This window comes from Megalobrama amblycephala, linkage group LG19, assembly GCF_018812025.1.
Source record: "Megalobrama amblycephala isolate DHTTF-2021 linkage group LG19, ASM1881202v1, whole genome shotgun sequence".
In the NCBI taxonomy this organism is placed as follows: domain Eukaryota; kingdom Metazoa; phylum Chordata; class Actinopteri; order Cypriniformes; family Xenocyprididae; genus Megalobrama; species Megalobrama amblycephala.
Window position 1 is genome coordinate 24106189 of NC_063062.1, and position 24379 is coordinate 24130567.

At 39.3% G+C, this 24379-nt stretch overlaps 1 protein-coding gene across 2 annotated transcripts in view; it reads left to right on the forward strand.

Moving 5' to 3' along the window:
- The window catches only part of gse1b (Gse1 coiled-coil protein b), a 274409-nt gene that overhangs the window by 144122 nt on the left and 105908 nt on the right, over nucleotides 1–24379 (forward strand). The window lies entirely within an intron of this gene.

The following is a 24379-nucleotide window of genomic DNA, read 5'->3' on the forward strand; positions in this document are numbered from 1 at the left end:
TCTTTCCTAATCATCCTAACACTCTGTCATGGCAACAACATCACGAGACTACTTTTCGCCTCGACGAGAAATCTCGTCACATATTAGTCTCGCGAGATCTCGTGCTACGAGATCTCGTCACACCCCTAGTGATTTATCAAGACATCATTTCAATGATAGTAAAGACATTTTATGCCTGTTGATCCTAAAAAAAAAAAAAAATAATAGTTCAGTTACCTGAATGGTGGAGCTCCATGCTGCCTGCCCCCTTATCAGAATATAATATTCAAGAAACATTTTACCCAGGAACAAACTATCTGAGAACATTCTCTGTCTATCTTTCTATTTGTAGGTTGAAACTGCAGCAGAAAATAGGTCTGTGTGAGAGATGTAATGAGATGGAGTGTGTGTGCGTGTGTGTGTAGTCTGTGAGGCCCCTCTCTCAGTCGGTGCTGTCAGATGGAAGTAGATTTAGGATCTGACAGATCTTGGGGGAGGTGATGGGGTCACAGCGCAGTAGCCTCTGTCTCTCTGTGTACATTCTCATGCTGCTTTTGTCCTCTCGACCTTCTCAGCGTTCACTCGCCCCCTCCATTTAACACCACACATCCATCAACACCCGCCTCCCTGGAGATCACCGTGGCAACCCTTTACATGGCAAGGGCAGAGGGCCCCTGGGGGATGCTTTCTGGCGCCATGACAACAAGGGCTTCCTTGAGTCAACCCGCTTATTCATGTGATTTGTGTGGTGTAAAAGCAACAATCTTGATGGGGGGGGAAAAATGTCTGTACTGGGCTTAGGAATTTACACAAGTTATAAACAACACGGTTCAGAGTAGTCAATTCCAAATGCACCATTACAATGGCCTGCCTATTATGTCTAAAAGGAAAAGTTTGTACGCTGTTCAAATTATGTACATTTTCTAATGTGCAGTTTCTCACTATGCAACATGCACAACTTGACCTTCCATGTTAAACATGGCCCTTCTTGGCTCATTTTTTGACAGAACTGCAAATATATATATAAACACTGTATTTTTAAATAATTAAACACTGTGTTTATATATGGCCACCAGGCACTTGCATGTCATTATACTTATAACATTTAACCAAAATCAAGCTCAAATGGAGTTACTAGGTTTTTGACCAGCAAATTTTGGAGAATTTTGGACATACAGTATGTGTTTTGTCCATTAGAACGGCCGCATCACATTTTGTTCATCAACTTACAGGTCCCTATCATACATTCAGCGCAATGCGGCACCAGGCGCAACACAAGTGTTTTTTGCTAGTTTCAGTCCGACGCAGTTATCATTTTCCCGTCCCGCGCCACGTTTTTTTAAATAGCAAATGCATTTGCGCCCATTTTTGCGCCCATGGGCGTGCTGGTCTGAAAACAAGGTGTTCAGGTGCATTGTTGGCACGTTACTATTTGAGGCAAATGAAATAGACTGCTAGATATTACTAACGCGGTCTTTAAGTAACAAAAAAAATATTGCGCCATTGACCAACTGAAACCCGGTCTAAAGTCATTGGTGCAATATTTTTTTGTTATTTAAAGAACACGTTAGTAATATGCGGGTGCACAACACATGACAAAATTCCGTCATGTTAAAAGTGAATCTGCCATGGATTTTAAAGGGAATGGGAGATGAGACTCTGATTGGTTTACTGCACTTTACGCCCAAAACACACCCATTACTCATTAAAAGAATAGGGACAACCCTTTTAGACCATGTTTTAGACCATTTTTCCCGTCCTTAAACTAGAAAAAGTTTACTTGCGCTGTGTGCTTTAGACCATGTGCTCAGATTGTTAAAATAGGGCCCACAGGTTGCAAAGTTTATTGTAGCAATGTAGATGCTCAGTTTTTTCTGTCATTTGGCCAAAATCTCATGTTACAATAGAAGAAGTGCTATACATAGGCTGTTTAAGACAGTATTGGCTATGATTCAACGACAAACGCTAGACTAAGACACTCTTCTCCGCTCCTCAAATGCATAAAACATTAGCCTTTTTTGAGAAACACTTATTTACAGAACCAGTTCTTTATTTACCCTTGCATTGCAAACAAGCAAAAATGTTCTAAAATGTATGCAGGACTTTTTTAAAGATTGAGGCAGGGTGGAGTTATGAGGTTTTACTGACAGTTTGAGGATCCAATGGTGGTTAAAAACGAGGTTTAGTCACATGCTCATTGGTTAAATACTTGCAAAACCCTCAGACAGATTGAAAGGGTGAGGTTTCCACCCAACAGTGACAATATGTTGTTGTTATGCTATTATTGCATATTGTCTTATAATGCACTACAAGGTACACATAGTATCTGCCAAGTATAAATATCATCTAATTCTATTTAGACCTAGTAAAAATAAGATACCTTTTGCTGTTTACGTTACATATTAGTTTTAAAATATTTGTAATAACCATGAAAATAATGTCACAATGCAAAAAAATCTTAATGGTCCTAAAATAGGTGTATTTTCTTTAAGCAAAATAATTTTTTTCTTACATGGGCCCAATTTTCACCCCCAACATGTTTTTGATGAGTTTTGTGAGATTCACTCACACAGTATGTACTTCACAGTATGCAGTAAGCAGTGTCTTTCTTGACTTTAAATGACAGAAAGCCTGTAGTTGAACAACAACTGCTTTCTCTGTCTGTTCTGTAATTACACATCTCTTCAGAGTGTGAGTGTGTGACCCTCACAGTGTCTCTGCCATCAGACGCACCATATTATACAGTGTAGTCGCTGCCCCTGAGACCGCCCTGCTAATTAGCTGACACCCCTCGTCCAAAATCCTCGCCCACCCGCTGCTCTCAGTACCGCTCTTGCATGCTCACCCTTTGCCTCAAACACTCATGCTCTGCCTATTTACTCTCACTGAAAACAAGCCTATGATTCCTTTAATGCTTCCAAGCTTCCTGACTGTACTTTTAAGCAGCTGTCAGCAGGATTATTGTGGATCTAGTCATTCAGGTATAGTCTTAGCAAGCTAAGACACCCAACAAAGAGCTCAGATTACCAAGACCAGCCAAGTGAAGTGTATACTTTTAGTGCATTGTAAAAGTACTGGTTCTGGAGACCTACAGCACTGCACTTTGGCCACATTCACACATCAGCAGAATACGGTTGTCAGTCCTGTATTTGAAAGCTTAATACAGCTATGTTTACACATGTAACAACTACATTCTATAACCAAACTAACACCCATAAATCAGAACCATATTTTCAGCAAAACCCAGCTGTGTGAATGGAACCATACAGAGCAACTAATTGTCCCCTGCCCTCAAGAGGTGCTCTAGATGCAATAAGCTGCGGTCTTTAGCATCCTTGTTAGTGTTTGCTTCCCATGCTGCTTGATGCTTGTTTGAATCCTGCTCTGAACAGTGTGTGTAGGATCAGTTACATTTGTGCCATATCCTGAATGAGTGTAACGGATGCAAGCTAGGAAGAGCTGTGCAGGTAAACCACACTCACCTGCCCTCAAGAGGTGCACTAGCAGCTGATGCTATAGGCTACAATATTTAGCGTACTTGTAAGTGTGTGCCTTCCATGCTGGTTAATGCTGGTTTAAATCCAACTCTGTCATTTCTACATTCAAGCCTATTAAGTAAATGTGGGTCAATCCCAAACACAGAAGCTGTATCCAAAAACCTAGGCAGCTAACTTGTTGCCTTGCTGCTTTATCAGGTTATGACTTGTAAGGCAGCGTTTTTGCATGAAGGCACCTCACAAAACTGATTTTTGACAGACTTCTGTTTCTACAGTAGTAATTTCTCACTAGAAATGACATTAGGAGTGGAAAATGTTGGTCAAAAACGTACATTTACACACAGCAAACGCAACTTTCGGATGCCATCTTTATTTTTCTAGTTCGACTGTCACAGAATGAAACGCACAGGATTGTGGGATATCAAAGGCAGCGAAGGATACATCTATGCTGCCTTCAAAAATCAGATGAAGGTATCTCAGGAAACAGGAAGTGAAGCTAACATTGGATTCGGACGTGCCTTGATTCCTTCCTACCTTGAAATGTGTCCTCTGAAGGCAGCATTTTCCAGTTTTCAGATGCAGCCAGAGAGTGTTGCCCTTATTTAACACTCCGGATTCAGATCCTCAAGCTTATTACTAGAAAGCTACATGAACTGAACTGAGTGTGTCAGATGAGATAAATGGGTTAAGCTCAACTCATCAATATAGTCAGTATTCAATAAAAAAAACGTTCAAGCCTTTTTCAGTGTATGAAGTAGTTACGTTTTTCCCCCATAGGACAGTATAGCTCCACTAACAGTCATTATACTCCAGTTACACAGTACAGTACAGTACAATGTTGTGTCAAAATGTCTCTCTATTTATCATCTCATTCAAAGGTCTCTGCTCATCTCTTCTGTGGACTGTGAAAATAAATTTATTCTGCTTTCCTCTCCAATCTCCTCTACTAAGATAACTGCAGGGAGAGCTGTTCAGCCCTCTGCCCTGTTAATTAGCCCTGTAATTACAATGTGATCAGTGCAGCACAACTCAAGTGTGTAATGGTGTGCTGCTTAAGTCTCACCAACAGAGTCTAGTTACTGTTCTCCTGTTATGTGAGTACTGCATCGAAATTGTTTTGTGAAACTTAAAGGAATATTTCAACCCAAAACTAGAATTATCATAACATATTTACTCCACCGTAACTTCAAATATCACTTGCACATATTCAAGCTTCAAACTTAGCAGCAAGTGATCGATGACATGGGAAGACACGTTAAGCATGGGTCTGTTCCTTAGACAAAGCCATCATATGAGTTTAGAAGACTTGAAATATAGTTCAGCTTTTCCACTCACTGTCCACTTTTGTTTTATGGAAAACAGCATCTGCATTCTCTTGCTGATATAAATAGGGAAAATACTCTGACAGTGTTTCCTACATGACACCACACCAAAAACAACTGTGTTAGCTAAGTTGTGATTGAACTCTAAACTGAAGGTGATAAGAGACATGTTGCAAAATAATAAAATGAAAAATATATATATATTTGATTTGCCACTGTTTGATGTTTGATTTACCACTGTGCTGCACTCATTTAATTCATAGAGTTTACACTCATTCATGTATCATATCATACAAGGTTTAAAACGTGTAAATAGACATATCAAATACTAGAAAACATGTATGATGTATTACTCCTGGCAGACTCTGATTTCTGGGAGACGTGCAGAGACGGCTATGCAACTGTTGATTTGCGAACATCATAATCATTCCATTCTTTGAGTTTACACTCATTCACTTCATACAGTCATTATTGTGTAGTGATAAATATAGCTATAATATTGTGCTGTCCCCTGGCTCACCTGTTATCCAGCAAACACGGGAAGTGTCTTTTTTCTATTATTCGATAGAATTAGTTATTTGCCATTTTCCGTGCCTTTCCAAATAAGGTAGTCAGCATCGGGCTCATCCCTAATATACTGTGATGTCCTGGCTGTTTAATTTGATATCAGTTTTTATCAGAATCTGAGCAAAGTTGAGCCAAACCCGTACATCACAGAGCAAATCACAGTCTAAAAGCGCCATTTTCTGTCTCAACTCAGTTTGGACAAAATGTGCACAGCAGCATAGCCCTGCTTTTTCTTTTCTCGAATCCTTCTCCATATTTCTTTCTTTCTCTTTGCCCAGCCTCTTTGCCTAGTCCACTGCTTCCATTGGGAAGTGTGATTTGTCAGGGCAGCAGCCTAGTGTTTGAAACCAATTAAGCCTTTACAAACGAGTATTAATCATCAGGGCCAAGGCCGATCAAAGGCAGGCCTCCCACATCCGGAGGTATAGATTTCCATTCGCTGGAGGGAGAGAGGCCAGTGTGTGTCTCTCTGTGGGCAGATCACCTCCTGTTCCAGCAGCAGATAATTTGTTTTCAATGGGTCTGGATCAATGGGCTTGACTGTTCTAAGAACAGAAGGGACACTGCACTGGTAATTGGATGGAGTAAATTGCAGTATTTGTGAAAAGCCAAACAGGTGACATCAGACAGCCAAAGCAAAAAGACCCCAACTGACTTCCGTTTGAGTGTATCGTTCCATTAAATTGACTGAAGCTGTGATGCATGTCCTATTGGCTTGATTTTAAAAGGTCAAGTCTTGCTGTATTAAAGCGCTCTATTTTTCGGCTTGTAAATGAGAGACTGTACTGTGATCACCATACAAATCAACAGTACATCACAGCCGTCTCTCTACATCTGTAGCCATGACAACACCACCAGCAGATGACAGTGAGCCTCTCTCCTCTCCCTATCTGTCTATTTGCCTCATCATCTGAGTTAAAGGCTCTGTTAAAGTTGGGATGGGCAGCCGTCACCTCTAATTTGCCGATTAATCTGTAACAAGGAGGCACACTGATCCCTGAGGAGCTACAATCTACACACTGCTCCTCTGACTTACATCTGTCCTGCTGCTACGCTGTAACCCTTTACACTTAAAGCAGCTGCACCTGACCTGACAGCATTCATGTATTTTTTGCCTTTTGGAATTCTTTATTGCTAATAAATCTCATCTTTGTTCCAAAATCTAGTGAGCTGGCTACCTAGACAGGCATCAAAGGCAAATATATGTGGTAGCGTCACATATATCCTTTGTGGATAAGGATACCAGATAAATACCAGACTGAGATATATATATATATATATATATATATATATATATATATATATATATATATATATATATATATGGTTATCACATAATAAAAATATTAAGGATGTTTCATCAAAATGTTAAACAAATTTATTAAGTGGAATCCTTTTTGCATCAGCGCCGATCCATTCCTTAATTTGTGTCCTTCAGTCAGGCTGTTGACCGGAACAAATGCGACTGGCAGTGCTCAATGACCCTGCTCACTTGAAGCTAATGGAGCCTCGTTGACGCTGCCTTAAAATTAAAAGCATGCCTCCCCTCGAGAGAGAGAGAGAGCGGTCTCTTTCCTTGTACATGGATACTGGAGTCGATGCTGGTCCAAGGAGGCATCAGACTGGGATTCCACCAAGCCATTTTCCCAGATTGTTTGTGGGAAGCCGAGCCGCCAACAGAAGATGCCGACGCCCAGTCACAGCAAGAACAGCAAATTCACCTTTCATTTGAACATTAAATCCTCTGTTGGACACTTTATTTCCTCTTTTTAATGTTTTCTATTCATTTTCTTCAAAAGAGAAATGTTTTCGAGTCTGAACCCACTGGCTGTTTTTGCTCACACCACATTTGCCATGGAAAAGAATAACAATCAGCTATGTGTGCTGCGGATTGATACAAATAGTAGCTCTTTGAAGTAGTTTATCATAAATAAACCATAGCTATATAGACAAATTAGCATAATGAACAATATTCGTTTTATAAATATATACAGTAGTTTAATATTATGTTTACTCACTCTAAGGCTGTATTCGTTAACATTATTTAGCATGCATTAGTTAACATGAAATGAGTAATTCTTGTAATTCCAGTGAAAACAAATCTTAAAGGTGCAATATGTAAGAATTGTGCAGTAAAATATCCAAAAACCACTAGGCCAGTTTTATATATTTTGTTCACTTGAGTACTTACAATATCCCAAATGATTCCAACTATTTGAAAATCTTGAGAAAATTGCAGTTTTAACCAAGGCTCCGGGACGTGTGAGGAGCCGCCTGTCAATTGCGTCATACCCACGTTACCCTCGGTTTCCGGTTTTATTTTGTAGAAACCATGGAAACACCAAAGACGCTTTAATATTTACATGTTTTAATAGGCAAGGGAACAACTGTTTTGATATATTTATAGACAGAAAACTAATTATTGATATAGCTCAACACGTTTAGTCTTATTGTTTAAATCTAATTTTCTTGATTTTTTGCGAGTACCATGCTTTACCATGCCTCAGAGAAAAACACTATTTTGTGAAGTAGCTAACATAGCATAATCAGATGCAGCTTTATTTTTAGTAACAGTAATACAGCATTTTCTCCATCATACAATATGTTTTAAAATTAATTGCATGCCATTTATCAACACAAGCCATCCAGCATTTAATATGATATTCTAAAATCGATCTATCTTACTGCAGTGTGCAACAAGTGTCTCTCACAGCATCCGCCGAGCGAACGCTCAGAGTAACGTTATAACATCATTTTCCACACTCTCAAATGTATCTAATATGATAAACAGAGCTGCGTTACCTCCTACTCATGACCGGAAAAGCGGAAGCAGCACCGGCGACTGTGGCATAATAAAAGTTCCGCTGCTTGTGAGGCGTGTGTTGTGCAATCGCTCCAGCGGCCTCATTCAGCTCCCACAACACTCGGTCCTGATCTGCTTCATACTACAGTAACGTTAATAATCGCATCCATGAACATGATTTCTTCCCGAGTCCTATCCCAATTCTTTTCCACCGGCCTTTGAGGTGAAGGCCACGTGTCCCAAGATTCCGCGCTCAAACATGGCATCATCAAGCTACGCCTTCGTTTTGAATAGCTTTAATGGTTCACTACAATGACTTAAGAGGGTTTTTACTGATTGACCTGCTCAAAGCTCAGACCTGATCAGCACTGAAATGCTGTTTTGGACCCTTCCCAAACTGTTTCAACAAAGTTGAAAACACAAAAAATGTTATATGGAGAATGAAACCTGTCTTGTCTTTACATAAACTACTGTAATAGCCAAACCCATGACAATCCTACCTGGAAAGTGACAATATGATAAGACAAAGTTCTTTATGTATTTTGAAGTAGTACAAGCATAGGGGATGGGGGGATAACCACGACAGAAGCTTCTTCTACACTGTACCCTCAATGCATTGATCTGCAAAAGGTGATATAACATTGACTTCTTAAAAATGTCTTGTCTGCAAGAACAACCTCTCAGCTTGTAGTCCACAACAAGCACAAATAAGTTATTACTTTAAAGACTTTTCTCCTGTTAGATCACACGAGTATCACTCAGCAGACACCAGCATCACAATCAACTTGTTACGTGAAGATGAAGTGCGTGTGAGGAAACGGGCTCTCCATCATTTGTCATGTGTCAGAGAGTAAGTGCGTGCTTTGTTTGGCTCCCATCTCTCCAAGATGGATTACCTTCATCAGCACATGTCAGGAGCAGTGAGGGAAATTTATTGAGCACGTGACATTAAGCAGCCAACAGGGATGACATCACCACCAAGCAGGAAATCGATGCGACTCCTAGCTTTCACTGGTCTCCTTAATTGTTATGCAATTTGAGACTTAAAGAGACAGACCATGAGCAGGACACAATTCTCATGTGATTTTGCCAAGACATGTCCTGGTTAAACATCTATTTTGAACATAGTCCAGATTGTTCCAGAACTTGTGCTACTTGCTGCTATCACATTCACTGTTCCTCGATGTCACCTCCCACATTACACCACAACTCTTTTTGTGAATTATTAATGTAACTTTTATCTGGGGATGCACGATACCATTTTTTAAGGACCAAGTACCGATACTTTTTTCTAGTACTCGCCGATACCGATACCGATGCCTATACATTTATTAATTTCTCTCTCTCTCTCTCTTTTTTTTTATGTTGCAGTTTTCCAAGCACAACACAGTGAGACTAATGAATGTAGGACAGCTTCTTTATTATTACTCTAATGAAAAAAGTAATAATTTTTATGTGCTTCTCACAAACTTAAAGAACAAAAATTTCACAGTTCAATAACCTTCAAAGGGCATAATTACCAATATATATAATTGTTGTTATATAAAAAGAAATTTACAAACAAATTACAAACAATACAACAAATACTATAGAGATACAAATTAAATAAACTTATTTTTCAGATAGGCTACAGTATGTTTATTTACCATGTATACATTTAACATATTTCGTTGTTTTATTAACATTAAAGGGATAGTTCACCTAAAAATGAAAATTTGATGTTTATCTGCTTACCCCCAGGGCATCCAAGATGTAGGTGACTTTGTTTCTTCAGTAGAACACAAATGATGATTTTTTAACTCCAACCGTTGTGGTCTGTCAGTCGTATAATGCATGGCAATGGGAACTCCATCTATAAGAGTAAAAAATAACATGCACAGACAAATCCAAATTAAACCCTGCAGCTCGTGACGACACATTGATGTCCTAAGACACGAAACGATCAATTTGTGAGAAACCGAACAGTATATATAATTTTTTTACCTCTAATACACCACTATGTCCGGTTGGTGAGGTCTGAAAACTGGCGTGTATATGTCAATGAGTGTGAGCGATCACTTCCGGCATTAGAGTGCATTCAGACCTCACCAACCGAACAATAACGAATTGTAATTGAAAGCATGCAGTTTGCAATGTGTGTGTTGTCATCATTAATTTTGAAGTACTTCCACACCTCTGAGGCTGACATTGTTTATGCTGCTGCCGTCGGTGTCTCTGTGCATGGAAAATTCTGTCAGTTACGTCACATGAGGTATCGGTCTTTGGTATTAGGGTATTTTTACGAGTACGAGTACAAGTACATGAGCTTGGTATCGGCCCAGTATATGCATCCTTACTTTTGTCTTTACTTTGCAGAACCTAAACAGTCTGAAGATGTGCACAGAAACAATAAGATGTTTGATTTAAATAGTCCATCACATGAGCTGGGTGTAAAGTAAAATATATTTATATAGCACATGCAGACAGATGTTGTAAAGTGCTTCACAATTAGGGATGCATCGATATGGAAATTTTGGCCAATATGGTAAATGATAGTTCTCTGTATTTGGAAGCCAATAACATATATATTGGCTGATAAATCTAAATCTTGATCTGAGCCTGATTACAAAAAACAAAAAGCAAATAAATACAATGGACAGTTGCTTTTATTTTAAAACTGTAGAAAACAAGGAAACAGCTAGATCTTTCTTTTCCCTAAATCATTTTACTAAATGTAGCCTACTTTGAAAATAAATATTGCCATTTATTTTATACTCATCTTTTTCTGTTGTTGGTGTTGTGCTGGTATTTTGAGGGACTGCTCGTTCTCTGTCAAATGTCTTTCATCCTGCTGCTCTCCTCAAACATCGCTATAAAATCAGACTTGCTCTCAAACACATCCCTGGGTGTGAAGTTTGTGTATTTGTTTCAGTCCTCCAGTGTTGGCAGTGAATTCAGTGAATTCAGTTGTTGCGGGTAGAAATATCAGAGGAAAGCTGCCCCATTTCAATGACATCACAGTCGCACATTTGAAACTAGAAGCTAATTGGTAAAATTCTGGAAAGCTACAATGAAAGCTCCTCCCACTGTAATACCTTCTTTGTTGAACTGAAAAAGCTGCAGTCTCTTCTAGTTGGCATCCATTTAAGGTTCTTGCTATACAAGACTAGGTTGTCTGTATAGAGCAGCACTCTAATTGATTTCTGTTTCTTTTCTTTTTTCTTTTCTTTTTTAAATTAAGCTTAAACCACTTAAAAGTCAGACTCCATTCAACCTATCTGAAGATTTTTTGTTTGTTTTGTTTTTTATTTCTATATTACATTCCCATCACAGCCAAAATTACACCTTCCTGTCTGTTATGATAATGAGCCGTTCTCACACCAATCAAGCAGAGAAGATATGAATGAACACACCCCACTGAAATTATCCACATGATCTTGCAGTCAGTATCTGAACACAACATAGTGCATTAAACAAGCATCAGTGTTCATGTTGAATAAAGCACTCTCTCTGCCTTCCCAGCATGCTTAATTAATCCAATTGAGCTGCTTAGTGTCTCATCAATAGCCATTGTTTAAAGATGGCTAGGTTATCCAGGCAAATCCCATCCGCAGAAGCCCGCTTCATTACCCGATAATACTCACGGAAGAGAACGGAACTGCGCTCATGCAGATTAAGAGAGAAGAGTTTTCTCATATAAGCCTGCAGCTCAAATCTCTCCAATCAGACAAGAGCGCCAGTTCATGGCTGCATTTATTGGATTGGAATGGATTTGATTGGGTGGCTTATAGTTTTAACATGCTGGAAAACGACCGTCATGCTTTCCCTGGCTTTGCATGTGCTGAGCTGGAGTGTGCATGTTTAGCATGTTAATCTCTCTCTGATCTGGGTGAAACTGATCTTTATGTTAACAGAGAAACAAGAGGTTTAGAATAAAGAGAGAAAGAGTGATTGGAGCATTTCTGGGGTCCAGAATCATTGCATGTGTGTCCCATGTTAAGAGATATGTGCATAACATACAGTCATGGCCAAAAGTATTGGCAGTGACACAAATTTTGTGTTTTACAAAGTTTGTTGCTTCAGTATTTGTATTTGTAGTAATTTTATCACGTTTCCATGGGATACTGGATAACAATAATACGATTTTTATAAGTTTTAAAGTCTTTTATTGGAAAAAACATTCGATATATGCAAAGAGTCAATATTTACAGCGTTGACTTCTTGATAACTTCTGCAATACGCTCTGTCATGCTGGATATCAGCTTCTGGGAAATATTCTGACTGATGGCGATCCATTCCTGCCTTATTAGTGTTCAGAGTTGATCACAATTTGTGGGCTTCTGCTTGTCCACTCGAGGACTGACCAAAGGTTCTTTATGGGATTAGAGTTGTCTGGCCTTGGCTCCAAAAGTTCACTGTAATGATCTCAGATCCACTTCATTATCACTCTTGCCTCATATTGGAAAAAGCACAGTTCATCACCAAATTACTCCTGGATCGTTGGAAGAAGTTGTTCTTGCAGGATGTTTTGATATTCTTCTTTTCATGGCAGTGTTTTTGAGCAGAACTGTGAGAGAGCCCATTCCCTTGGATGAAAAGCAACACCATACATGATTGGTCTCAGAACTCTAGCTAGAGTTCACCTTTTCTTCTCCTGATAATCGAATTTCCAGATGTCCCAAAAAGTCAGAAGGGGACTATCAGAGAAAATAACTTTGCTCCAGTCTTCTGCTGTCAATGCTGTCCAATGCTTGTTCTTCCTTCAGAATTTCAGTCTGTCCTTGATGATTTTCTTGTAGGGAAGTGGCTTCTTTGCTGCCCTTCTTGACAATAGGCCATTGTCCAAAATTCTTTGCCTCACTGTGCGTGCAGATGGAGTCACACCCACCTGCTGCCAGTATTGAGCAAACTCTGCACTGGTGGTAACACAATTCTGTAGCTGACTCCTCAGGAGGAGATGTCCTGGCCCTTACTGGACACTCTGGGACATCCTAAAGTCTTCTTCACTGCAGTTGAACCTCTCTCCAATAAGTTCTTGATGATCCCGTAAATGGTTCTTTCAGGGGCAATATTTTTTGCAGCAATTTCTTTGCATGTAAGGTCAATTTGTATCTGTTTCTTGTTTTCTGGTACAAACATGTACACATCCTTAAAAAAAAAATCCCTTTATTAATTAACCCTTTCTAACAATTGCTCCTCAATGTCCTCTGCGATATCATCAATTCTCCATGTGACAGTGGTAGCTGAAAGAGGAATCTGGCCTATCTTGTTAGCTGCAGCTTTTCACAGCAAATGTCTTTGGAAGCTGGCAAAATCAGTTCTTCCCTGATGGTGAAGGGCTGCTTAGCTTTACAGCAATACAGTCAGCCAAGTATGACGCTCTTAGTGCAGCTACACTTGTAGACGTGTTTTTTTCCGTTCAAAATAATCCAACGATTTGTCTCTCAATGCTGGGTGTTTAGTTTTAAGATGCCGTGGCAATTTTGAGGGCTTCATCGACTTGTTAGCTAATTTATCTCTACATATTACACACATGGGGTTCAGAACATGTGAATTTCCAGTAGAGACGAAACCGTATTTTAGATATGAATCATCATATTTTTGGTTAAAGGCAGCTTTCTTTTCCCCCTTTTTCTCATCAGCAGCTGTCTCTGTGTTGTCGCCATCATTTGGTCTTTTCTTAGTTCCTCCACCAAAGAAACTTTCGAGCGATGTTTGTTTCACACTCATGTTAATATTAGCTGAACCTTAAAGTGTGGAACCAATGTTTTTTGAAATCGCACCCTATAATCGCACAGTAATACAGTGGGATCACATATATACATTTTTGCGTTCTTGCGACCCAGTAGCAACTCTTCCATGGCTCGGTACTGGGTCGCGACCCGGTGGTTGGGGACCTCTGTGTTAGAGTGCAGAAATTGAGTTGCAATGACAAGATGACTGCTTTCATGTGCTCAACAACATGTCTGTGATTGGCTACAATGTTTATTACTGCAACCTTTCATGCCACGATCTAAATATAATGCCATAGATCCAAATGTAATGCAACACTTTTCACGTTTAGTTAACCTTGAGAGCTGTAATAGTAAAAACGTGCTATAAGTTTTTGAGAGAGTAATACTTAGCTCATATCTCATAGGCAAAGATGTTAGCCAATCACAGCAGTGGGCATTTACACTGAAGTCTCACAGCAGACACGCCCCTTAAAACAGAGTGTTTAACTAAGAGGGCTAAAATCAGGGTAGGAAAAAATGCCTTTTATTTCTAAATTGACAATTTTTGATGTAAAACGATTACTAACATTATAAGTGCACCCCAGGAAACATTAGTAAACAAACAAAAAAACAATGCAGTTCATGACCGCTTTAAAATTACAGTAATTTTTCAAAGGTATTTTTCCTTCTATCTTGAATTACGCATTGCATTTTGTTGTGTTTTAGGGTTAAAGGAAATGTACATAACCTTAACTGTTAATGTCCTGGCAAAAAATAAATAAATAAATACCAGCACATTTTCTATTTCTCCTCTAACAATGTACTTTCAGAGAATGTATGCCATATATTAGTGTCTGGTCTTTCAAAAGTGACAAATTGTGACTTTGTAGGTAATTTTATCTTGTTTTAAAACGTCTCAGGTTACGTATGTAACCATGGTTCCCTGAGAATAGGGAATGAGACGCTGCATCCCCTAGGGGTCGCTATGGGGGAATGCTTCCGGCATGACTGGTGTCTGAAGCGTGAGTCTAAACATGACAATGAACTTGACATTGGCAGGCGGCAACCTATGACTAACCACTGGTGCGACTGTGACTATAAAAGGGAACCCTTAAATTACTTCATTCACTTCTTGTCTGAAGGAGACCTGTGCAGAAATACCGGAAGCGCAGCATCTCGTTCCCTAATCTCAGGGAACCATGTTTACATGCATAACCTGAGACATTTTAAAACTTTCGAAAGGGAACTCGGTCTGCGTCCCCTAGGGGTCGCTATAGGGTATGGAATACCCACGCTGCCATGCTGAAGGGATGAGTGCCCTGATGGCCGAGTGAAGTCAAAAGACTCAAGGAGGCAACACTCTAATCCAAGGGCAGTGCAGAGTTCAGTCCAGCTGGCCCATGAAGCAACACTCTCACTGAGGTCAGTAGCCATAGAGGCTCCAAGAGAGCCTAATGACCTAGCATACTACCCTGCCGCCAAGCCGAGCACTAGGAGCGGAGGCCACAGCATAACGACTCACTAATCGAGAGGAGGCCTAACAACACCCCACACTGAGGATATCTTGCACGAAGGCTCACAGAGAGCCTACAACCCGCAGCTGCTATCCTGGCAGAGCTCTGGAGAGCAGAAGCCTCAATAAAGATAACTCTCTCTAGCGAGAGGAGGCCTGATGACACTCACAGTAGCCAACTTATCAAATAATAGCCAAGCTCTAGGAGCGGAGGCCTCAGCATAATGACTCTCTAATCGAGAGGTGTGTGCAGCATAGTGTGCAGCGCCACACCAGCCTGACCTGCTGCAGCATATGCTCTGCTATTAAGACGCGAGGTAACGCGCAAAGGTTTAGTAGGCAGAGACTGAGGATGCCTCACCCATTGCAAGATAGCTGGCTAGCGTCTCTTCGATCAGAGGCATCAACGTGTACCCATATTCCTGCATCCCTTCACCATCAGCATAATTCGGCATGGGCAGAATATGGCTTTCTCCAAGATCTTCGAACCTTAGTGTGATGATCTGGGAGAAATGGAAGGCTTGTACGAACTGGATGGTTATGCCCCGACAGGAAGCATTCATCGAGGGGGCCGTGAGGGGGCTGGTGCTTTTTGCATTTCCATGGCAGATCTAATCTCGCTGTGGTGGCGTGTTAGTAAAGAGTTAGCACTAGTGCTAGCCATATTCCTTAGATTGCCTTGTATAGAAACATGTTCAAACAAACAGGTATCCTGAAGATAAGAAAGAGGATGATGTAATTCACAGGTGCCCTTTTATACTTATGGTCGCACCAATGGTGAAGTCATAGGCTGACGTCTGCCAATATCAAGTTCATTGACGTGTATAGACTTCATACACCAGTCATGCCGGAGACATTCCCCCATAGCGACCCCTAGGGGATGCAGCACACTTTTTATGGCAAATTGTTTATACGAAAACTAAATCAAAAACAAAACCATACTTCATGAAATATTCACACAATTAACATTAACGAGATCAATGTTATTAACAAATATGTTAAAATTATTATATATGCAAATAAGAACATTAGGCAAGAATGAACAATGTTAAACATGGTTTAACAACTTCAAATGCAAAGAGCCCAATATTTTTATAAAATAAGACAAAGATATTGAGAAAAAATAGCAAATTTTTGCATTTGGCCATATAATTCATTCATTCATTCATTCATTCATTTGACATTTGTTGCTTTACAGTTTTTAAAAGTTGAGCTTCTCATTTGCGATGAGTAGCTCTTTCATTGTGGTGCTGCTGGACTGAGAGTGAAAGACCCACAGCAGTGCCAGGGCTGAGACTGGCATCACCACAGCAGGGGGAGGTCTGGAGCCCTGCTCCATCTGCTTCTGCCCAGGCGGTGTGCCCAGAATAGTGCCCTTCATGCACACACTCATATACAGAGCATCTACCATGTTATGAGCCCATTTTTCTGCCCTGTCTCTTCCTTCTCTTCCTAAAATGGCGTCTTTCTCCCTCTCTGAGTTCAGTCTGTAGTCTCATTTCTGTTCTGTTTGTGTCTGTTAATTTATATGGCACATTACTAAGCTGAATTGAAAGTTATACAACAGATTGTTCCCACTCTTAAAATATGGGATGAGATACGCTTGATTTGAAGCCATTGTAAAATAGGTGATATGCACACACCTGCTGCACATTAGCTTATTTCTATATTAACGCACATACTGTAAACTGCCAGCAGTTGTACTAGTAAAGTATATGATTTGGCTGAGAAAATGTTTATTGTAGTGGTGGGCATAGATAAATTTTTTTTAATCTAGATTAATCTAGATTAATTTTGGAATTAATCTAGATTAATCTAGATTAAAATGGCTCATTTGAATTCTGACGAAGACATTCAGAATATGTGAGATACCCAAATTGTCCCTGCATCCCAATGTCCGTACTATCCATCCTAAATAGTATGTGAGATTAAAATAAGTGTGTCCCAAAGCATGGTATGTTGAAAAGAGTATGCCAAAAGTCCCCGGATGGTCTACTATTTCCGGTAGATTTTCGAAGTGTGGATCCGTGCACACTATAAAGGCTAATATTGCCCACAACCCATTGCGCGTTGGACGAGGATTCAGTTCAGAACTACAAACACGAGTAAAAAGTGTTAAAAACTACAAAACATGGCAAATATGCACGATCAACGCTGAGAGGTTGTTTGAGTGACTAATAATCAGTTCAAACTGATAGAAAATATTTATTTAATGTTATATGTGTTATTTTTCATCTGCAAATACCAATGTGGACTTTTATAAAGATCTGATTGGCCATTAACTTTTAAATGCATCATTATGCATTAATATGAGGAGATTTCTCCACATGAAAGACTCGCGACTGCAGATCAACGTGCTGCATTTCTCTCTGATACGGTAGGAAATTAGCTAAATGAAATGTGGAGGATGTAAGATGATTGACAGGGCAGTTTACGGTGACTGGATGCGACAGAGAGCAAAGACGCAATTATATGACGTGTAGTATGTCCCAAAGCTTGTCTACTCTTTTGCTACACACTCAAAAGTAAGTACTTTTTGTTCACAGAAAGAGTACATACTTTTAGGGTGTAGTATAAGTAGGCGAATTGGGACGCAGCAAATGACTAAAAGTAATCCGCCATTTTGTCCGACAAAGCAGATAGGAGTTAGAAGATTATATTTTGTATATTGACATCTTTCCACGTTTGAAACAACATTGATTCTCATGTTCATTCATGTTTATTTGATGCTATAAATGGACTCGTAGTAAGAGATGATCGGTTTACGAGCCTCTTGAGTTGAGGCATTATTACAGCAATCTGTCATGACACATTAAAGAAAACGGGTTTTATTGTTTGAATTTCTTAAAAAAACTACACAGTTTTAAAGCTGGGACTTTGTCAAATATCATTAGTAACCTGCTCTGTCTTGTCTGTCGATGTGTTGTCAGTTTCCTCTTTGCTCCGTGATGCATTTATCACTGTGTGTGGCGTGACAGCGCCACGGCTTGTCGGACAAAGCAACAGTAACTAAGGGGGCGGGTCTTTGCGAAGGGTCAGTTCGGCTAGGTATACATCCGCGCTAAAATATCAAGGTGAAAGTCATCATAGCTTGCGTAGTGTAGACCCAGCTCCCAACCCAACTTTGAGAATAGATTAACGGTGATATTTTTTTTATCGCCCGATAAGAGTCTCACGTTAACGCAGCACGTTAACGCCGATAACGGCCCACCACTAGTTTATTGTGACTATTAACAGAGGATCATCCTGACCTAAGATATTGATGTTTCTGTAAACACTTGTGTAACTAAAATGTTGTCGTCACAATGATGCAAAGATGGCTCCCATGGTTAAAGCAAAATAATAGTAAAAATAATAATACTAATAAAGGATTTAATCAATTCTGTTGCTGCTGGTAACATTTTAAAAAGCAAACACTGCATAAAGAGAGTATGCATTAAGTATATTTCATCAGAACAAATGTTGTTCATTCACATCAAGAGGACAAATAAAATACTGTATGTTACAAAATATGTTGTATTCTCTATTTATTTTATATGGAATTTGCAGTTTTTTGTTACTGAAATGTGGGCCATTTTTGTTTCCATTATTTTCTATAAAGCAGTAAGAAGTATATAATGCTTGCAATAAGAGGGCTTCAAATTTAGCCTAAATTAACCTACTGTATCACTCCCACTAGCTTTTGACCCTGCAAATGTTTGTGTACTGCTATACAGTAACAGACAGTGGATTGCTGGACTGTTCTGGGGTCAAAACATCAGGTCAATCTTAACTCACAGTTCCAAGGCTGTAAGGTTATGTGACTGAGGTGTGGTTTGAGATCAACAGTGATGTTCTTTTCTTCTGTGTTGGATTAAAACACACACACATGGATGAGCAGATCTGACCGCAAGAGAACAGAGTGTGTTTGACAGCTCATTACTCGCCTGAAAGCCACATAGATCATGGTGTGTTTACCCGTCTCATTGCTTTGTCACTGCGTGCAGATCGGCCAGTGAGAGGAGAGAGAGGGAGAGAGAAAGAGTATGAGCCTGGGGCAGATCTGTCAGGCAGCATGATGTATGCATGTGTGTTATGGATGAATATCAATGCTGCATTAAAGTTGCTAAAGTGTGTTTCTAAGGAGCGCAGTGATTTAATAATTTAAGTAAATATATTTACATGCCTGTAAATTTGCACGCAGTGTGAAGTGTATAAGGCACACCCAGTATACAGTAATGCTCTTTTTTTCATGCTATTTCATCATGACATGTACAGGGGGGAAAAAACATTTGAATAGAGAGACTAGAGGAAGTAGTATTTATCTGAAGAGGTGGCACAAGTTGGCATATATATATTAATGGGAAGTTCAGTTAACTAATGTTAACAAATGAGACCTAAATGTAAGGTGTTGCCGTAATTTTTAATGGTGGGTTTTTAATTCTGTTAAAACATATTTATTTATCTGGTTACTAACTACTTCCTGTCTTCTGTTTTTCCTCCACATGTTTCCTGCTCTACCATGTCATGCCATGTGATATGCTCTGCAGGTAAGTGTCTGTTGTTTTTTCCACCCATAATTCAGCTGTGCTATTCCTATGTATTGAGAGATGATGGATGACAGTGTGTTCTTGTTGGCACCTATAAAGTCCTGATTGTTAATGTAATGGTAGAATAATGATTTTAATGTGAATAATAAGAGAAGTATTATGGTGTTTTAGTCCATATATCAGTCACAAATATGGCAAATAGTAGCATAATCGTGCTGTGAGTAAGAACAAATGCTGTGTTGATAAGTTTTGCATCTGCTGGGCTTAAGTTTGCATGAGTGTAGAGCAGGTGGTTTTCATACTGTATGTACACAGGAAACACTTGTTTGATTTCATCATTTTGTTATTGTGAAAGTTGCTTTGGTTAAAAGATTGTGTCTTAAGGTCAGTCTGGTGTTAGATGAGGGTCAAAGAGCAGAAACGAATTGATTATTTTACAAATGTGTTCACACACACACACACACACACACACACACACACACACACACACACACACACACACACACAACCAACACAGATTGTAGCAGCAGACATGTTCAATGCGGAAATGTCACTGGCTGCTGCTATCCAAGTGATGTGTCTCTGTCACAGTGATAACACAAACCCACCTGTGCTGATCTCAGAATCTCAGATCAGATCCAAATGTATCAATGGCACTTCGACTGGATGGATACGGTTGCTAAGAGACATGTGAGTTTGGTGGTGGTGCATTGGATCTGGGGCTCTCAATGCTGAAGTGTGTAGAGATGGTGAACACACAGATCAAAACTGACAGGAGGGATCAGAGGACCACAAAGACTCAGTCTTAGTAAACAGACAACATGACAACCCCCCACCCCCACAAAAAAAAACACAAGAACATGAAAACATAGAACCAACAAAATACACAATGACAGTGTTGCAGACAAATGTGCAGCAACATGTACATCTCAGTAGTATAACCATCAACTTAAATATGATTCATGTTTCTTAAATATGATACATTACCAGCCTGTAAAGTTCAACTCCTTGAACTCATGACCACCTAAGAAAGTAAACCTGTTATTTTTGCATGGTTTCTGTGTGAGTATACCAGGAAGTGATTTAACCGGAGATTCTCTTAAGACACTTAAGGCAAAAACATTTTTTTTTTTTTTTTTTTTTAAACTGGCCAATTTAGAGATTTTTGGGCTGTTAACATGTTGTTTTAAACAGGTGAAAAGAAAATCTCACATCTTACTACTTCTCTCAATCTACACATCTTTAAAAGTTGTTTTCTCATTTTCTCACTTCAGTAGCATTTCCATACAGCAAACTTTATAGTTTTATTTCTATCTATATTCTGAAGGTTTTTGCAGAGGGGTTGGTTTTGTTCATATATAATTTCTCTGGTTTTTATACAACATTTTTTACTGGTGATGTTTTGGCAGTATTTTTGATTTATGAAGTAATACAAAGAGATCCTAAATCTCTAATATAGGGCTGCATGATATTAGGAAAAACTGACGTTGCGATATTTTGTTTTTCTGCGATATATATTGCGATATGAAAAAAAACTACAAAATGACTTGAATAGCTCTATTGGGAAAGAATGAATAATTCTAGGATGACTGGGGTGATTTAGAGTGAATACACACAGAAAATAATGAACAAATAAACAGTGCTTTATATTTTCCAGGTAAGTCTAACAGTATTCAGGTACAGAAATTGAATAATCAAATGTAAAATAACACTGCATAGTCTCAATGTATAAATTAAACATAATTAATCTGTGTTAAATCTGTACTACAAAAGTGATTTTTCTCTGTCTTTTGTTGTTTGATTAACATTCATGACACAGAAAGCAGCAGGGGCTGCTGTCACTTTAAGACTGAATGCGTGCCGCAGATCCAAAATACTGTAACACATCTGGTTTTCTTTCTCAATTAATTTTTTTTCACCTAAGCTATAATCAATTGTTTTTACAAGGATAGTCGATCTTTTACGTGCATTTTGATCATTGCTTTTTTTTTTTTGCATGTATGTGTCCATTCAGGCACAATTAGACCCGGAAGAGAACGGCATTCGGTGTTCACATGAATCTGCATGGCTCTGTGTGTGTGCGCACATAAAACGGATGCACGTTCAGAAGAGTTCTCTTTCACGCCATCTTGCACTCAAATGGCTTAAAATCTCTTAAATGTTTAAACTGACAGGACCTAAAATGTGTTCAAATTATAAACTTTCATTGTATGATGGTCAAACATTACAATTTATCAGAGAATCACCTGCATTTTGAACCATGGTGTCTGGTCTGTACAGATTAATGATCCCTATACTAGACATAGCACATCCCACGATGTGACTATCGCGGATGCGCACATCGTGATTTCGATGCTAAAACAATATATCCTGCAGCCCTACTCTAATATGTCAACAAAAAGTAACAAGAATTTTGAACCAAAATTTAATTTTAATCCAAAAATCAGATTTCTGTTCTGGAAATGTATGCAAATAAGTGCATTCATTAGATCATTTAGCATTTGCATATTTAAACATAGCAATTCAGAAAAGAATATGTGTCAATATAATCAATAAAATGGAAAAATATGGGGATATCTATTAGTTACATTTTCTACCTTATTCACCTGGGGTGTCTTGCCTTAAGCAGGAAACATCTAAGAAATGCAAATAGGATTCTGCTGGGGGGTAGGATTCTAAAAACATTTGTTTGTTCTAAAAAATTTTTGTAGTAAGGTTTATTCACCATACTGAGCCATCTACTTCATAGACTTCCATTCAAACATAAGGGTCTCTTGTGTCCCTGTCCGGATCCCACCACATTTTCAACTTAAAGCCTCCCCCTCAGGAATAGGGTCTGCTGTGTGTGTCCATAAAATTACATCAGAGCTACTTCACCAGTAGATCAGTAATTCTTAACCAAAAGTTTATTCTACTAAAGTACAAGTCCCACCTTTAATATGCAGAGCACAGGGGGAGTCTCTCTGGAGACGGTAGGCAGAAAAGAGGCAGTTCCCCAGACGCCCCAGCTTTTGTCTAAAGACTCAACTGAGGCAAACAGGGTCAACCCCAGGGAGTAGAAGCCATAAATTACTGTACAGAGCTCTAAGAGCCACAGCCTTAAAGAAAATAGAAAATCTTGTGATGAGCACTGCGGCACCATCTGCTTGCCCCGAGGTCAGACGTGGGCACATTCCGGGCTCTCTTTGTGTATGAACATTCCTCAGCATTAATGGGTCACAATGGCTGTTTGTTTTATCACAGATCAGTGGAAATAACTGCAATCAACAGGTTCAATAACAATATGTTATTTAGATTTGCATGAAATAGACCAAAGCTTGGTGATAGAGCTAAAGAAATTTCAATATATCTTGGCCTTTGAAGATACTGTATGAAGTTTCAGCTACTAGTTTTTACAGTGTAATTATACAAATAAGTACTGAGTACTTATTAAATCTACACTGTGTAACTTTTTTTGTTCAAAATTTACAAAATTTATATAATGAGCGAGCATCATGAATCCATCTTCCAAACCATGTTTTTGTCTTGTCCTGAATCACTACAGTATACACCTATAATAAGTGTTTATATTCAGACTATTTTAGACCGAGCGGGACGTCTACTGCGGTGGAGTAGCTTAGCTTAGTACCTGCTTGACTCGTTATAGACATAAACAGAGAGAAGTAGCTCTGGCTACAATGTTCTTCTGCAAGCAGGGTTCCCGCGGGGTTTTAAAAAGTCTTAAAAAGTCTAAAATTCTGAACTTTAAATTTAAGACCTTAAAAAGCCTTAAAAACGGACAGATTTTCAATCGAGGTCTTAAATTTCATTTGGTCAGGTCTAAATTTTTTTTACCCATTTCCAGAAACGCTACCTGCTGAAAATTATTACAAAGTAGCAAAAAAGTAGGAGTCGTAGTTCTTTCTGGGGTATATTGGTGTTGGTATACGCGGTGATAAAACTACAAATCCCATGATAAATGCAATACCTGCCCGCGAAATACGTCTGCGTCTCCTCAGAGTTACTTTCAACGAGACATGGCTAGATCACAGCGATTTCTGCTGTTGGTTACAAATGGTACCCAGCTCCATGTACGAGGCTCACTGCAAACTTTGCAAAAAAAAATCAATTAGGGACTCTGGGTGTGAAGGCGCTGGAGTCACACGCCAGAGCGGAGAAACACAAGCTAGCCGCAAAATGCTTTCAGCGGACTCGGCCAATTAGCCTCACCACTGCCGTCGTCCTCCTCAATGCCTGGTCCCTCCGGTCTCCAGCGCAATATCATCGCAGGTCAGTCGAACAACCTTCGGGGTACTTTTGGATCGACTGACACATCGAAAGCCGAGGTGCTTTGGATACTACACACGGTGACTAAACACCACTCATTTAATAGCAACAGTGAGATTAGCGATCTCTTCCAAGTGATGTTCCCTGATTCAGTAATCGCGAAGACGTTCTCCTGCGGCGAGATTTGGATTGGGAGAGTTTATAAAGAGG